Consider the following 17,844-nt stretch of genomic DNA (forward strand, 5'->3'; position numbering starts at 1 on the left):
TCTCAACTTCAGATTTGTGGAGTAACTAGAATTGGAAAACTTAAGTTTGCTTCAGTTTGAGAACACTTTTGTTATTTTAATCCTTTATACTTTTGACATATGCATTTTCAGCTATAAGAATGTTGATAGAAACACACATACAGACTTAGAGCAAATATTATGATCCATAAATTCTATAGTTATATAGATTGTCTTATTTACAAAAAAAAAACCTCAGATGTAGTTGTTTAGGAAGGAAATCATTTGTTTCTTTCCTGGCATAATTTCCCAAAGCCTTATCAGTTATCCAAATTAGAATTCTAAGGGAGAATGCAGGAATAGAAATACATAGCATTAAAGAAATGATGGGGCTGGCATTCTTGACATTACTAACAAAATTAAGAAGTTTATCACATTTTAGTAGAGAAGGTTGATATAATCACAAAAACAGTTTTTAAAATGAAAAGATATATTTTGTGACAGCAGTAAAAGTATAGGTTTGTGAGCTGCTCAGAGATCTTGGTTATTTGCTTATTGTCACTTGGATTGTGTGTGAACACATTCTCCCAATCAATTAAATGTGCTTTTCCATGACAGTTTATTTCACTTACAGAGAAGTTTTAGTTTGATGAAATTCTATTTGTTGATTTTTGCTTTTGCTTCTCATCTCACTCAAGTCAAGTCCCTAAACATATACAAAAGCCCATATCATTGAGCGTTTGGTCTTTGTATCTTATGGTCTGGTCTGATATAAAAATTTAATGACATGAAAGCTTATCTAACATCTATTTTTAATATATTTCTTGAGTTAACTTTCATGTATGCTGTAAAAAAGTGATCCTTTTTATCCCCTATGCAAGAGGCTCCTGTTTTCCCAGTGCCAGAGCAAATAGCCACGTGCTTCAGTTTCTTGTAGATGGCATAGGAGTCTTACAGATACCACCAGGGCCTTCTGTTTTACAACTCTTTATTTGAAATTCTCAAGTTAGTACATGCAAGGCAGGCAGCAAGGTCAGAAGAAGGGAGAGCAAAAGGTGGAAAAGTGAGCTTTTCTCGGAAGTGGTGATGCGGGGGGCTCCACCAGACCAATCCTCCGGCCTGCGGAGGTGGCCCTAGGGTTCGTAGGTGCAAGGAGGGACCAACCGAATGAACACAAGACACAAGAGACAGAGTGCAGTTTAGAAACAGAAAGAAAAAAGGACAGACTGTATTGAGGGCTACAGGCTGTTATGTAGGGTCCGGGGCGGCCCAGTCACGAGCAGAAGCAATTTAATCATATATGCTAAGGTCAGCAACAAGAACTTTACATAGCATTCAAGGTAAACATCTGTACATCAAAGGGTCCTATGGCAGCAGCTGCAACCTGGGGATATCTATAGATAAGTCCAGTTTTACGCAAGTATCTGCCTGCCTGTTCATGGTCACTGGACAAACATCTGTCAGGGTCAAAGGGTCCTGGGAGGCCTCTAAGGTGGAAGCTCTCAGGGTCTGTGTGGGCCCCGCAAAGGGGGCTCAGTAATTCAAGGTCTCACAGAGCAGTCTTGGCTCCTGACATGGTGATATAGTGGATTGGGCATTTGCATTGCATGTGGCCGACCCAGATTTGATCCCTGGCACTCCATATGGTCCTTTGATCACTGCCAGGAGTGATCGCTGAGCACAAAGCCAGGGGTAAGGCTTGAGCATCATTGAGTGTGGCTCCATAACAGATCAATAAAAGGAGCAGGTCTTTTCTATATTGTGATTTAAGTTTATATATGCTCGAGCGGGCCCAGTAACGTCTCCATTGGAGACTTTGTTGTTACTGTGTCTGGCATACTGAATACTCTCGGTAGCTTGCCGGGCTCTCCGAGAGGGGCGGAGGAATCGAACTCGGGTCGACCATGTTGGCTGCATGCAAGGCAGAAGCCCTACCCGCTGTGCTATTGCTCCCTCCCCTTAGATGTTGCTTCTGTCTGATTGTTCATACTTTATGAGATCATCATTGGCACACTAATCTTTTTTTATATGTAAGTGACGATGTGGGGTGATTGTGGGACAACAGTCAGACCTTACATGCCCTTGTATGGACATATAGGGTAATACCAAGTACCCTTATGCAGCAGAGGTCTGGAGGAAGATTAATTGGATCACCTATGTAAATGAGGTTAATGCCATGTACCAAAGGTCTGACTCTTCTTTTAAACAAATGTATTATATTTTTTGGTCTTTGGGCCACACCCAACATTTCTCCAGGTGTATTCTTGTTTCTGTGTTCAGGGATTACTCCTGGTGATGCACAGGGGACCACATGAGGTACCAGGCATCAAACCTGAGTTGACTGCATGCAAGATGTGCAGCACTATATCTCCAGCCCTCTGTCCTCCTTTTACTCTCTCTCTCTCTCTCTCTCTCTCTCTCTCTCTCTCTCTCTCTGCTCACTCAGATCCTCTGTAACACCAGTACTGCTTCTTTTTTTTAAGTTTTTTTTTTATTAAATGTATTTATTTATTTTGAATACCCATCCCTCCACCAGTAACCATTTCCCACCACCACGGATCCCAGTAACCCTCCCACGTCCCATTCCATCCCTATCCCACCCTGCCTCTGTGGCAGGGCATTCCCTTTTGTTCTCTCTTTCCTAGTCAGTGTTGTGGTTTGTAAAAGAGTTAAGCCTGATTTTCAGGGAGAAACGTTGGAGAATTTACTTTCCATTGACCACTTTATATATAAGAAGATGTCGCGCGGCCGTGTAAGCGACTGCGCGGCTTGGAGTAAGAGTCCTGGTTCCTGCATGAGCGAGCTATGCTTGTAGAGGCTCATGGTCACTGGGGTTCCCTCTGGAGGAGGTGGGATGAGGCACCTACCCCATCTGGGACTTCCCGGTGATCTCGGCTCTCTTCGGGACCGGGAGCATTCTCGGTAGCTGTGGAGGCCCCCTGCGGCCTTTCTTCTCTGTCAGTACTGCTTCTTTTTTTTTTTCTTGTTTTCTTCTTCTTGTAGGGTGAGGCCCACCTGATAGTGCTTAGAGCTATTCTCATTTTGGGGTTTGTGGGTTTCTCTTGGAGGTCCTCAAGAGACATGCAGTGAGACAGATCAAACCCACATTTCCTGTATGCAAAGCATGCAGTCCAGTGCATTGAGCTATCTCTGCGTCTTCTCTCAGCACTATTTCTGGAAGAAACTTTCCTGCCTCAATTTTCAGGTACTTGGCTCCATTGTTGCAAGTTAACTGTCCATATAAGTGAAAATATAGTTATTTCTTGGTTCTATTCCATTATCTGTATATCTACTTATATTTTAGTGGCAGGGCTGGAGCAATAGCACAGCAGGTAGAGCATTTGCCTTGCACGAGGCCAAACCGAGTTTGCTTCCTCCACCCCTCTCAGAGCCCGGCAAGGTACCGAGAGTATCTTGCCCACACGGCAAAGCCTGACAAGCTACCTGTGATGTATTCGATATGCCAAAAACAGTAACAACAAGTCTCACAATTGAGACATTACTAGGCCCGCTCAATCGATGAACAACGGGACAACAGTGCAACAATGCAGTGCTATTTTAGTAGCACACTATTTTACTTGTAATGACCTTGTAGTATAATTTGAAGTTTAGAGATACAGTTCCAGTATTTTAAATAAGCATGTCATTTTCCTAGAATATTTGGTGTCACTTTTTAATAAACTCCCGTCTGTTACTATCATGATTGTTACGATGATAGTGGGTGACACACATGCTTGTGGTGCTCACTAGGGCTCACCCATCTGGTTGTGGTGCCTATACATTCAACCATAGTCCACACCAGTGGTCCTAGATTTCAATGATAGTACTCATTCACATTTCCTTTATAGTGCTCACTGGATATAGCTGTAGTGCTCACACATGTACTCACATGGCTGCTGTGCTTGTACATCTATACTTCAACTTCAATGTCCAGTTGTTTGTAAAACAGAAGTCACTGATGACAGTTTTTCAATCTTTCTTAGCATGTTAAATATTGATCTTGCATATTCCATATATATATCCGATATTGAGTCTTGGTGCTTATTTTTCCTTTTTTATTATTTTACAATAATCTGTATTTAAATATTTGTTAATGAAATGCCAGCATTCTTAAACTATTAAATAGGATATGAAAGGCTGGGAATATAGTTCAACTGATGGAGCATATGCCTGTCATGTGCGAGATCCTGAGTTTTGACCCCTGATACCACATCATCTCAACTGTATGATCCCTATTGGAAAAACAAAAATAGAAAGTGATTACTGCTTTATGAATGCTATTCAAATTTCCTTTGATATTGTTGCAGTACATTGCTTTCTCTTTTCTAGTGTTTAACTTCATTTTTCCTTTTATTTTGAAACATATATGTGTTTTTTATAATGCATTTTGATGTTTGTTATATAAATAAGTCATAGTCTTTTTTAAAAATGTATAGGGATCTCAACCAGTCATGATTTGTTTTTATTTTTTTCTCTTTTTTCATTTATTTCTTGCCATTTTCTTTCTCTCTCCTTTTGCTCATGCATTTATTTATTGAAAACTGTATATTGGGTACTTTGAATAGTGATAAATGTATTCAAAAGTGAAAATCTGTCTATTCCTAAAACATGATAGAAAAATCTAACATACGTGATACTTCTGCCAAAACCGATTTTGTGATCATTTAACTTTGAAATATAGCCATTGAGTAATCATATAACTCTTTCCTTTAAAGATTTTGGCTCTTGGGGCCAAAGGGATATCACAGCAGGTAAGGTACATGTTTTGCATGCAGCTGACTGAGACTCAATCCTCAGTGCCCCATATGTTCCCTTGAACACCACCAAGAGTAATCCCTGAGCACTACCAGTATGACCCCCAAACAAACAACAACTAATATATATGTGTGTGTGCATATATATGCATGTTTGTATGTATATATGTTTTATCTCTTTATAATAATGTTTTAATAACATTTTCATGTATTCATATTTATAATTGCTATAATAATATTAAAGCCTGTACCATCCTCCAGATGATTTTTGAAGTTTCATGTTTCAACTGTTGGGAAAAAACTTAGATTTTCTCTTGTAGACAAAGTTCTAAAGTGTAGGGTCATAGAGATTGCACAAGGAGTAAAATTTTTAACCTTGAATAGGACCAACCTGGCTTCAATCCATGGTACAAAATTTGTTCCTTCAACACAGGTCAACACAGAGTGTTCAAAAACCCCAAAAGGATAAAAAGTATTACATTTCATCTTAGTACTAAAGGGAGGGGTTCCACAAGATGTTCAGAGCAGCCTTCTTAAGATCTGCCACTTTGTCTTGTCGACTATTTTGAATTGATGAGAATTGAGGGCTTGCAGTCTCATAAGAAACTTTTGCCTTCTCCTAACACTAGAAGAACGAAAGTTAGGGGACCTATATAGAACTGATGTATTACTAGAACTAAACTTTCTGTAAGAGAAAGCAAACATTCAGTTACAGAGCAACCAATCTACCTGATCTGAATCCCTTTTTCCTTATCATGTGACCCCCCCCTACTCACTCCATGAAACCCATGTCCCTTATTCTGTTCTCTAAATCATAATATCCACATTAATAATCCTTATCTCAGCGATTCCCCATATAATTATTTTTCCATCTAATCTGATATTAATTTTATGACAGCATGAGAAGAAACCAGGAAAAAGAAATATTCTGCTTTCTATGGAACATATTTCATCTATGCTTATAGTCCTTGGGCTGGAGCGATAGCACAGTGGGTAGGGCGTTTGCCTTGCACGCAGCCAACATGGCCAACCCAGGTTCTATTACTCCGCCCCTCTCGGAGAGCCAGGCAAGCTACCAAGAGTAGCTTGCCTGCACAGCAAAGCCTGGAAAGCTACCCATGATGTATTCGATATGCCAAATATAGTAACAACAAAGTCTCACATTGGAGACGTTACTGGGCCCGCTTGAGAAAATCGATGAGCAATGAGAGGACAGTGACAGTGAGAGTGACAGCTTATAGTCCTGTGCCACTGAAGAATGTTTTAGTTGTACATATGAATGCTAATTATAGCTTTGAGTGGGGAATCCCAAACAGTGATCAAGGGGCTAAGTACCATTGCTAGCAATTATCTGCAAACCAGGCTGTTCCTTTGAATACTGAAGATATGGTGTTATTTCAACCCTTTGGGACAAAGAAGATGATTGAGGCCACCAGAAGGATTACAACAAAGAAGACCAGTGGTGTGAGGCATGTGGTTTGAGGGATCCATCGAGGGTCAGAGTGTATCCTAACTTCAATGGCTCCTTTTAACCACAAACTGCAATGAATATTTTTTCATTGCTTAATGAATCCAGACTGAGATATTTGAGAATAAATTATTATAGAAGGAAAAGGGAGAATTTGCTCTTAGATATGATAGGGACTTTTATTTTATCTTTAAATTTCCAAAATGGCTGCACTGTGTTGATATGGCATGTGATTGAAATGCAAAATATTAAATTAGTTATATGTAGGAAGATCTGCAAGATAATCTAAGAAAAAGAATGAAAACTTAGTATGTTGCTTGATTTCTGTACGAATTATGGGGGTTAACCTCATTTTTCTAAGGTTTAATTATTTCTTGTTACAGTTGTTTTGAGTCTTGATTCCCTTGAATTTTTTTAAGAAAATCTATTGGATAACTTCAAATATTTCCCCTTGGGACTGGTATATAGTAGTCATGGCACGTACATTTTTTAAGGTTGGTTTACTGTAGCCAACCCTGGTATGAACCACAAGGTAGCCCTAATAATCATTCTCAGGCCCTTTTACTAAACCATTGGACAGTTTTGGGCTGAGCATCACTGAGAGTGGCTCCTGGACTCCCTGAGCACCAGTTGGGAGATCAGTCCCCCTCCCCCACAAAAAGATAAAAACAAAAATAAGAAAACATTCTCATCTATTAGCAAATAAAACCAACACAATGGAGCAGAAATATATTCTTCCCATATGGCTTCAGGGCAAGGGTTACTTCTATAAGATACTTGTTTCATTTTTCCAAACCTCTCATTAATGTGTCAGAGAGAGAGAATACAGGAAGTAAGTTAATTACTGCACATACTCCCAACCTCAGTTCTATCCCAGGCAAAATTGCATATGGTTTCCTGATCACTATCAGAGGTCACTCCTGAGACAGATCCAAAAATAGTCCTAGAGCACTATTGAATGTGGCCAACCACATTCATATTAATCTCTAATCCAGATACAAATTTTGATACAAACATTTCATTTTAAAATGCCCTATCCATCAAGTTATTTCAACTGAAAATAACCATTGTCAATTCTTGAGAGTATATAATACAGATTTTAGATTAAATCCTTCCTACATCCTTGCAATCCTGACTCAAGTAAAAATTCCTCTTAAAGGCTATCTCACTTGTAGGAATCTACTTTCAAAACATTTGTCACTGTCACTGCCACTGTCCTCCCATTGTTCATTGATTTGCTCGATTGGGCCCAGTAACATTGTGAGGCTTGTTACTGTATTTGGCATATCCCAGGCTTTGCCGTGCGGGTGAAATATATTTTCAAAACATAAAAATACTAAATCAGAAAAATATATGCACACCTATGCTCATTGCATCACTTAGTATAATTTTTAGGGTATGGAAACAGGCTTAATATTCAGCAAATGAGTCTTATAGATCTTTATAAGATTTTTTGGTATATATACTCAATGGAATACTAAGAAGACACAAGGAAAATTTAAAGCTATGCAATTCATGGCAACTTTGATGGAATTAGAGGCTATCATGTTGAGTGAAATAAACCCAAGAATAAATGATAAACACAGGATGATCTCATTAATCTGTAGTATATTGAGAAACTAAGTATATGGGAAATATTAATTGATAATAAATCCTCTGTCCTGGATTATATATCTGAGAATACCAGTTTGAGGGAAGTGATAGGGGGAATGTGGTTGACTGGAAGCAACATAAGAGCATCGGTGGAAAGTCAAGGTAACGCTGGTGGTGATAAATTGAGATTAAAATATACACCAGAACCATAACTATCAAACAACAAATAGTTGTAGTAGAGTCAGAGGAGAAGACCTAAACAGAAATGACATAGAGACACAGGTGGTGGTGTAAAAGCAATAACTTTTAAATCAATGCTATAAAGATAAATATTGTAACCTTATTTACTGGATCACTGGATCACTGTCATCCCATTTTGCATCAATTTCCTTGAGCAGGCACCAGTAATGTCTCCATTTGTCCTACCCCTAGATTTTAGCAAGTGCCACATTGGAGGCTCTTTCAGGGTCAGGGGAATGAGACCCATCATTATTACTCAGTTTTGGCATATTGAATATGCCACAGGGAGCTTGCCAGTCTCTTCTGTGTGGGCAGGATACTCTCGGAAGCCTGCCGGGTTCTCCGAGAGCAAGGATGAGACAATAAAAAGTCACGTGGCTGCTTGCGGTCGAGTGCTTCCAGGAGCTTGGTTTTATAGTCTCTGGGTCTTGGCAGTTGATGGGATTACATGGCGCTTGGGTCAGTTGGTGGGTGTAATGCCTAGCTACTGGAAGTTGGGGGATCTGGGTGGAGGAGGCCTAGTCCCTATCCAAACAGGCTCGGAGATCTCAGCCTGGGTCCGGCACTCCTGGGTTCCTCTGCAGGTTCCTTCATGCGTGAGGCTTGTCTGAGCATGTGGAGAATGGTCTTAAGCATGGCTGTGGCTAGTTCCGTAGGTCTTCAGCTGCCGGGGCACTGCTCGGGGTGGGGAGGGAAACTCAACCTTCCCCCCTCCAAGGGACCCCGGTGAGGACAGCCAGGCATGGGGGCAGAATACTCTGCGTTGTTCTCTTCCAGGAATTTGATTTTATAGTCTCTGGGTCTTGGCTGTTGATGGGATTACACAATGCTGAGATCTCCAAGGCTGCTCAGATTGGAACTGGGCCTCCTCCACCCAGACCCCCATCTTCCAGTAGCTAGGCGTTACACCCACCAACTGCCCCTGGTGGCGTGTAAACTTATTAGCTAAAATATAATTTTAAAAAATTACTGTTACCATCACTTGATCACTTGACATCCCATTACTCATCAATTTGCTTGAGCGGGCACCAGTAACGTCTCCATCCATCCCGTGCTAGTGTAGCCCAATGGCATTTGCTCGCTCCAGGAACACAAAGCACCTCAAACTGATCATTCAGGGTCTTGACGAAGAAGTCTGACCATCTCGTAGGTGGGCAGTCATGCGATATTTTGACATCCCATGGAATCCAGTAGGTAACAGCTCTAGTCAAGCAGTCATCACCAAATTACACTATGTGACCAGCCCATCTGATTTTTGACACCTTGGCAAATGAGACAGCATCCCTGATTCTCAATCGTTGATGGAGATCGGAACTTCAGATTCTTTCTCTCACTTGAGTGAAGCATGATACTCCAAGCATAGTTCTTTTGATTCCTCTTTGGGAGAACTGAACAGCATTCTCATCCTGTTTTTGTAGGGCCCAGGTCTCTGAGGCATAAGTTAATGTAAGAACAGTGGGATCAAAGAGATGTGTCCAGAGCCAGAGGTTCTTCATCTTCTTAGCTATTTCTTCGACACTCTTGAAGGCATTCCAAGCCACTCTCTTCCTCCTGCCCAACTCAGATGCCAGGTCATTTGTCATGTTGACCTCTCGACCTAGGTACACATAACTATTGCATTCAGAGATGTGCACTCCATTGAGAGAGAATGAAGCATCAGGAATGAGTCTGTTTCTAATAAACATTTTATTCGTGAGATTCAGCTGTAGTCCGACCTTTCCACACTCATGGTCGAAGTCGGCAGCATTTGTGCTGCTTGGCTAATGTTTGGTTTATTAGAACAATGTCATCAGCAAAGCGGAGGTGGTCTAGTTGCCAACCATCTATCTTCACTCCCATTTCTTCCCATTCCAATTGTTGCATAATGTTCTTGAGGGTGGCACTGAAGAGTTTTGGTGAAATGGTATCACCCTGCTGATCTCCTCTCTTGACATGGATGATCACTTTCTTGTAGAATGGTGAGATCCTGGTAGTAAATCCATAATACAGCTCACAGAGGATCCTGATGTATTGAGTTTGAACAACCTGTATGGCTAGGGCTTTGATGACCACTTCAGTCTCAACAGAATCAAAGGAAGGCCTTCTTTAAATCAATAAATGTTAGACAGAGCAGCATCTTGAACTCCAGAGAAACCTCAATGAGCTTGGTTACTGTGTGGATATGGTCAATAGTCCTGAATCCTTTTCGGAACCTGGTTTTCTCACATGGTTGTCCTTCATCTATTTTTCTGCTAATCCTACTCAGGTTGACTCAAGTGAACAGCTTGTAGATGACAGACAACAGGCAGATCGGGCTATAGTTGCCAATGTCATGGATGTTTCCCTTCTTGTACAGTAGAACGGTCCTGCTGGTTTTCCATTGGGACGGAAACTTGCATTCAGACAGCTACCATAAATCTTCCAAATTTCACTTTTACTTTAGCTCTCCTTTGTATAAAAATATACTCAGAATCCTGTTGGTAATTACCAGTTCCTACCCACAATCTGACTTCCTTTACTACCATGTATGTGATGAATGCAAGTGATTCCATGATAGCGCAAATATTATATTCATATAAATAACTGAATGTTTTTTCTGACTTTTATGGATGCCAAAAAACCCTCCAAAAAACCAGGAGTTGTATATATAGAGGCAGACTGATGTAATAGCTCCCTATTGTATTCTTTTATGGGGAATGGAGGAGTCGCTGTGCCAATTCTTGCCATGTTCCAGTGTTATCCTGACCTTTGCTCAGGTTTGACCCCTGAGAGTGTTGAGAGGACCATATATGGTTCCAAGAATCAGGGTCAACTGCATGCAGGACAAGCACCTTGCCTCTTGGTCAGCCTCTTTAATAAAACTGTGTTTACTTCAAAGTCCTTGATGATGCTAATGAGTGTTGCTTATAGATTATTGTGATTAGTCACTTATATTATCTTTCCCCAATATTCTTGTTTTGTCACTTGAAGTTGTAAGTATGTAAGCCATGAGCTGCTAGACATATTCTAGTTGATCAATAGTCCCTATTTCCTGTTGTTTTAAAAAGTCTGTCTTCATCAGTGATTTTTTTTTGTGTAGAACCCAAAATAAGTGTCACCTTAATTGACAAATAATAAGCTCACTTTCAGCAAAAGAATTTTATAAAAGTGTAAATATTTCAACATTATAGTATGTTTTGTTTATTTATACTCTAAAATGTTATTTTGCGTGTTTCTTTTCTTAGTCATGGTAAGTAATAGAGGGTTGCTTAAAAAGACTATAAATGAGTAAACTATTCAACTGTCTTGAATGAAGTCTATCTACTCACTTTCGACTCTTGTTTCTAATTTTCCAAGTATTAACATTGTTATTTATAGACTTTGTTACTAGGTCTGATGTTTTGAAAAAGAAATAAAAATAGTGTCATTGATTGAAACTCAAAATTAAAAAGAAATATAAAATCCTCTTGCTAATATGGGTCCCATTACTTATATGGTCTAAGTATTTTAATAACATTGTGAAAGCCTATGTTCTAAAATTTCCTCTCTATGGAAGTTGTTCTTAATACTATAATTTTATCTAAGTCTACCTTAAGTCCTTTTTGATGAAAAAGAAACTCAAGATTCTGTACCAATCTCCATGCTGAGAAAAATCAATGATACTTTCTGACTACTCAGAATTCCCATTTTCATTCTTTGAGTGAAACTAAACTTTAAATATATACTCTCCCTTATCTGCAATATTCTTTCTGCCCTATGTTTCAGAGGAAGGACAGAAAGCCTTGTAAGAAATCCCAGTGATTATAGCCAAGGACTGATGTTCATTCTTGCCAAGATAAATGGAAATCATGATTGGTGAGGCTATTTCACACTTAAGTGTTTATCCAAATGAACAAAAAATATGCATCTAGCATAGAAAATAAGCTAATTTCTAGAAGCAATGAAACAGAATTACTTACACATTAGCAGCAGATATTACAGAATGCATATTTCATCAGTGATTCTTTATAATAATATCAGATTATTACCAACCATACTTAACCATTGCTTCATGCAATGTTTGCATTTTTTTCTATGTCTACAAATTCTAGAAGCCAGTACAATGCAAGAGGCACATCTAATGTTTTGACGTGGAAATATGTTCCTTCTATTGGAAATATGTTCTTTTTCACTTTTAGTTTGAAGGTAAAGTCAAACAACACCTATATATATGCAACAGGAGTTTTCATGATTTTTTTTAGTAAATATCCATAATCTGGAACAACCAAACTACCAACTCATATATATTATGATTATAGACGGGTAGATACATAGAAATCTAGATCTATAATTACTTAAAGGATATTTCAAGATATATATAATTAACATGTATCTAAAATTTAAATATATAATTTCTCAAAGATTTCATCATTGCACTAAATAGAATTAATATTTTTATCAGGTAGATTCTAGGAAAGCAACTAAAGCAAATGAAAGTTCAAGTGTAAATATTTAAACCTGATGGGAGAGATGAAGTACAAACAACACTGGAACCAAAGAGATAGCACAAAGGCTGCGGCACTGGCCTTGCACATGGCAGATGGAGATTCGATTCCTGGCACTGCATGGTTCCCTGAATATCATCTGAAGCCAAGAGTTGGGAGTATCTCCCAAATTCCCACCCCCAAATGATAAAATGCAACCAAAATAATAAAGTGACCCAGAGATTTTTGTTTGGGGACCACACCCAGATGTGCTCAGGGCTTGATCATGACTGTGCTCAGAGATCAGTCCTGGCAATGCCTGAGGGTCCTATTCAGTGCCAGAGATGACACCAGTGTCAGCCACATGCAAGAGAATTTTAATGTCAGGCAGTCCTTACTGTTAGAAAATAAAAGAGATTAGACACTCAAAATGAATTTAAGGACTTAAATACAAGATGTGAAAGTAAGTCACCTAAAAGAAAACACGGGAGAAATTATCCTTAACACTGGTGTTGGCACTGATTATTTTGGATAGGATACCAAAAGCACAGTTAAGAAATGCAAAAATCAATAAATGGAACTTTATCAAACTTAACAGTTTTTGCCCAGCAAAAGAAACATTCAACTGAATTAAATGGCAACTTTTTCAATTGAAGGATATATTTGCAAACCATGGATCTACTCAGGAGCTACTCAAAATATAAAAGGAGTCTATACAGCCTTACCACAAAGAGCAGATTAATCCTCAGTGTCACCTGCAGTTTTTTAGACTTTAAGCTAGATAGTTGTATAGTAAAATTCATTCATTGAATAAAGAACAATATCATTTTTTTTAAAGTCAGCTGGGATTTTTTTTATCATCAATGTTATAAGGAACATTTATGAATAAAGCAGTGTTGCTCAAAGACCTTCTATAATCTGAGTTTAAAATGAGAAATGTACCGCATAAAGTTTTTACAAAGAACGTATGTATAAATGGTTAATAGGTACAAGGAAAAGTATACACCATCACTATTAATAATCAAGTCAATGCAAGTCAAATTCACAGTTAAGATACCACCTCTTACTATGCTAGAGGTCTTTTAGATCTGTTGGAATGACTAGTACCAAAAAAAAAAAAAAAAAGACAGGAGGTAATAAGTACTGGTGAAGGCCTGTAGGGGAGCCTGTGTACATTTTTGGTGGAACTGTAAATTTTTATAAAAGGCCCTCCCGTTGATCGTCGATTTGCTCGAGCGGGCCCAGTAACGTCTCCATTGGAGACTTTGTTGTTACTGTGTTTGGCATATCGAATACTCTCGGTAGCTTGCCGGGCTCTCCGAGAGGAGCGGAGGAATCGAACTCCATGTTGGCTGCTTGTAAGGCGAACGCCCTACCCGCTGTGCTATCGCTCCAGCTCAAATTTTTATAAGCAGTGTGGAATTTCTTTTTTAAAATAAAACTAGTATGTGATTCAGTTATATAGGATTTTCCAGTTGCATAAATGATAGAAATTAATTCACACTGTTGAAGAAATATTTACATCCCACCCCTGATGTGCAAATAATATAAATGTTCATTAATATATGAATGGATGGGGCTGCAGTGATAGTACAGCAGGCAGGACGTTTGCACTGCTAGCAAATGTCAATCCGCAGCATCCCGTGTGATCCCCTGAGCCGTGGCATGAGGGATCCCTGAGCAAAGAGCCATTGTAAGCCTTAAGTAAATCTAGGTGTAGCCCAAAATGTATTTATCTATTCATGTATATATGAATAGATAAATGCAACATTCACATCTACAAATAAATAAAATATTGGATATAAATGTACATAATTATATCTGTCACTGTCACTGTCTTCCCATTGTTCATCAATTTGCTTGAGCTGGTACCAGTAACGTATCCATTGTGAGACTTCTTGTTACTGTTTTTGGCATATCGAATACATCATGGGTAGCTTGTCAGGCTTTGCCTTGCAGGCAAGATACTCTCAGTAGCCTGCTAGAGGGGCGGAGGAATCGAATCTGGGTTGGCCACGTTCAAGGCAAACATCCTACCCGCTGTGCTATCGCTCCAGCCCATTTATATATTATCATAATTAAATATCACATAAATATGATAAATATAGTCATCCTTTGCCTCTTGACATGATGATAGATGAGTTAATTACAGAAGCGATATATTTTAAGACATGTTTATGTCAAATCACTGTGTTATATACCTTGAACTTATACAATTGTATATGTCACTTATATCTTAATAAAGCTCTAATATTTTTTAAATGAAAAATCAAAGTGGATGTAAGAATTAGTGTTAAATACAGCTAGTGCTCATAGGAATGTGCTCAAACCATAAATAAAAACTAAAATTATGGAATGACTATGATGCCAAAGCAACAACTTCATAGAGCCAATGTTTAATTAGAGTAAAAATAGAAATATGCCAACTTCTTACCTCCACTTTTCCAATTTCCAACTGCTACCTCTTACTGATCAAATCAAAGTAGGGAAATATTTTGGCCTTCGTGATCAATACCTGCCAATGCAAGACAGAATAGGAGTAAGACAGGAATGCATCTGGAGATAAAGAGATTTACTTGGTTCTTAAAAAAACATGGCAAGGCAACCCTTTGACAGGAAATCTCAGGAAATTATCAATAGAACCGACAGTTAACTTGAGATCAGGTCTTATAAACTTTATAGATGTTCAATAGACTACTAAAGGCAAAAGCTTATAATCACAATTTGATTTTTAATAATTTTAATAGAGAGGGATTTTTTTGTTTTGCTTTTGCTACTGGAAATTTCTTTTATGCAAAGATGGATGAGAGAAAGAAAAGGATGCTTTGCTGATAGCTTTGCTTGGAAAAGAGGCATTTTCCTACTCAAATGGTAAGTTTTCCTGTGGAGAAAAAGAATGGCTCCTGCTGAGACTCAGAATGAAAAGCAGAGAGTGACTGAAGCTTGGGCATAATTATGGATTGGCTAGAAGATGCATGAGAAAGGGGTAAGAAGCAGTGAATTTCATTTATAAGACTTGCATCTATGTCACATATTTCTGAAGTAGTTGTAGGGGGCTTCAAGCAAAAACTAGTAAACAAGAATATAGAGAAGGGCTGAAACAATACTACAGTGGGTAGGGCTTTAGCCTTGCATGTAGCTGACCAGGCTCAATTATTGGCATCTACACTGCCAGGAAATGTACACTGATGGAAATGGTGGGTATTGAAACAATGTATGACGAACCCAATCATAAAAGCTTATCTCATGGTGTATCTCATGGTGATTCAATGTAAAAAATGACCATCCATACTTAGAATAAAAATTACCATAATGGATGCCGGGAAAGGCTCAGTGAATGAGGCTGTGAGTTGAATCCCTTGAGCTGCCTACACGTGACTAGTGCAGTTCCTGTGGCTTTTCTGTCTGGGTGTCCTAGTGTCACAACAGAGTTTGCAATCTCAGTGTACAAACTCCTTAGTTAGCTACAACACTAAAGTGTGCAACCCACACAAGCTCCATAGCTCCATAGCTGAGTGTGCAAACATACCAAGAGTGAAAACCTCAGTGAGTACATGTGTGTAAGCACTGCAACAAAGTGTGTAATTTTCTCCTTCAGGAAGCACCATAACTGAATGTGTATACAAAGCCAGGTCATCTCAACAACAAAAGGAAAGAGAATAGAAGGGAGAAAAGGAATTAGCAAACTAATCAGTTCCTATGGGTCAAGTCAAAATACTCATCTCATCATAACCAAGAAGGTATATGTAACCATGGTGGTAATGTGGTAAAACTTATTTGAATCTTAGAAAATAAAAACAACTTCTGGTTTGGAAAACTCATGAACAATAATATAAACAACAGAAATATTCCATTACACAGCAAGGAAAGGCATCCATTTCACTGTCCGTAGAGAAGATGCATATTCATGAAAATCTAGGCAATTGAGTACTACCCTAGTATTTGACATATTTTTTTCCAAAATAAATTTACTTATTGAATCACTGTGAGAACAGTTACAAATCTTTCGGGTTTAAATTTCGGTCACACAATGATGAAATACCTGTCCCTTCACCAGTGCACGTTTTCCACCACCAAAAGCGTCAGTATACACCCCATCCAAAACCTCCGCTTACCTGTGGGACAGATGATTTCCACATTACTCTCTCTCTATTTTGATTACATTCAATATTTTGACACCAGATCCACCATTATTATTTGGGATTTTACCCCAACACCCAGATCTTCTGAAAAGGCGACATTAGACAATTTGTTTTCTATTGCTGGTTATGAATGGCATATGATTTGGGAATTCTGAAATTTTAATAATTAAATCTGGAGGGATTTCTGCCAAAAACTGCTGGGTTCCGAGATTTGTTTCTGAGTCTCTGGGATCATGGCTTAAGCAGCTTGTTGAGTAGCCAGAGGGCCCACTTGTGGGCGGTGACTCAGGGTCTTGTTAGGGTGGAGGAAGATAGGGCTCGCTCTACCCCCATCCCATCACGCCCCACGTTTCTCGAGTATTTGACTTATTTCTGATTATCACATAATGATGCCATAGGAGCAATATAAGGAAAGGTTTAGAAGCTCTTTTTGTTAACTAGCAAGAACATTATTCATGATAACATGGATCATCACATTGTAATCACTGTAATTCCTGGTGACCATCAACTTGGTCACATAAATTGAACTACAACTTGAAAAACTACCCAGCTCATGGGTGCTGTAAAAATTAACTAATAGGTTTATGAGGCTCTTATTAAAATTTTTTACTAATTATATGGGAAACACTTTAATAATGTGAGGTTATTGCGCTAGCCACTGAAGTGACAGATCTTGAAATGCACATTATTAAGGACATTAGACATGAAAGTATTTAATACGTGTTGTACATTTACCTGACTCCTTTTATTTCAAATTTGCTGTTGAGTAAACGCAAAGCACATTCAACCCTATGTGCACAGTGAAATTTTCAGCAGAGCTTTAAAATAAAAACATTACTGAGTTTAACATAAATCATTAAATTATAATCTCTAGAGTAGCACCAAGATATCAGTATTTATAAAAAGTCTCCCATATGATTTTAAACAGCAGCCAGGATGGGAAACTCTGAATTAATTGTGAAGAAAATTTCACAAGGAGTATAAAATGTGAAAGCTCTATTAAAAAATAGAGATGAAAAATAGAGATGAAAAAATATAGGAGAATATATAAAACAGAGAGGAACAGTTTCAGAGATGATTCAATACAAAAGTGATTGAATAATTGAGTAAATGTAAGAGGATAATCTCTGATATTAGCATAATTTAATAGGAGTTAGGCATTGTGATACTGTACTGGAAATCTAAAGCATCTTTACAATATAATTTCAGCATAAATAATCTGCAATACCATTTATCAAATGTTGATGCATAATTCAATCAGCCAAGGA

This window comes from Sorex fumeus, unplaced genomic scaffold, assembly GCF_029834395.1.
Source record: "Sorex fumeus unplaced genomic scaffold, SorFum_2.1 ptg000086l, whole genome shotgun sequence".
Taxonomy (NCBI): Eukaryota; Metazoa; Chordata; class Mammalia; order Eulipotyphla; family Soricidae; genus Sorex; species Sorex fumeus.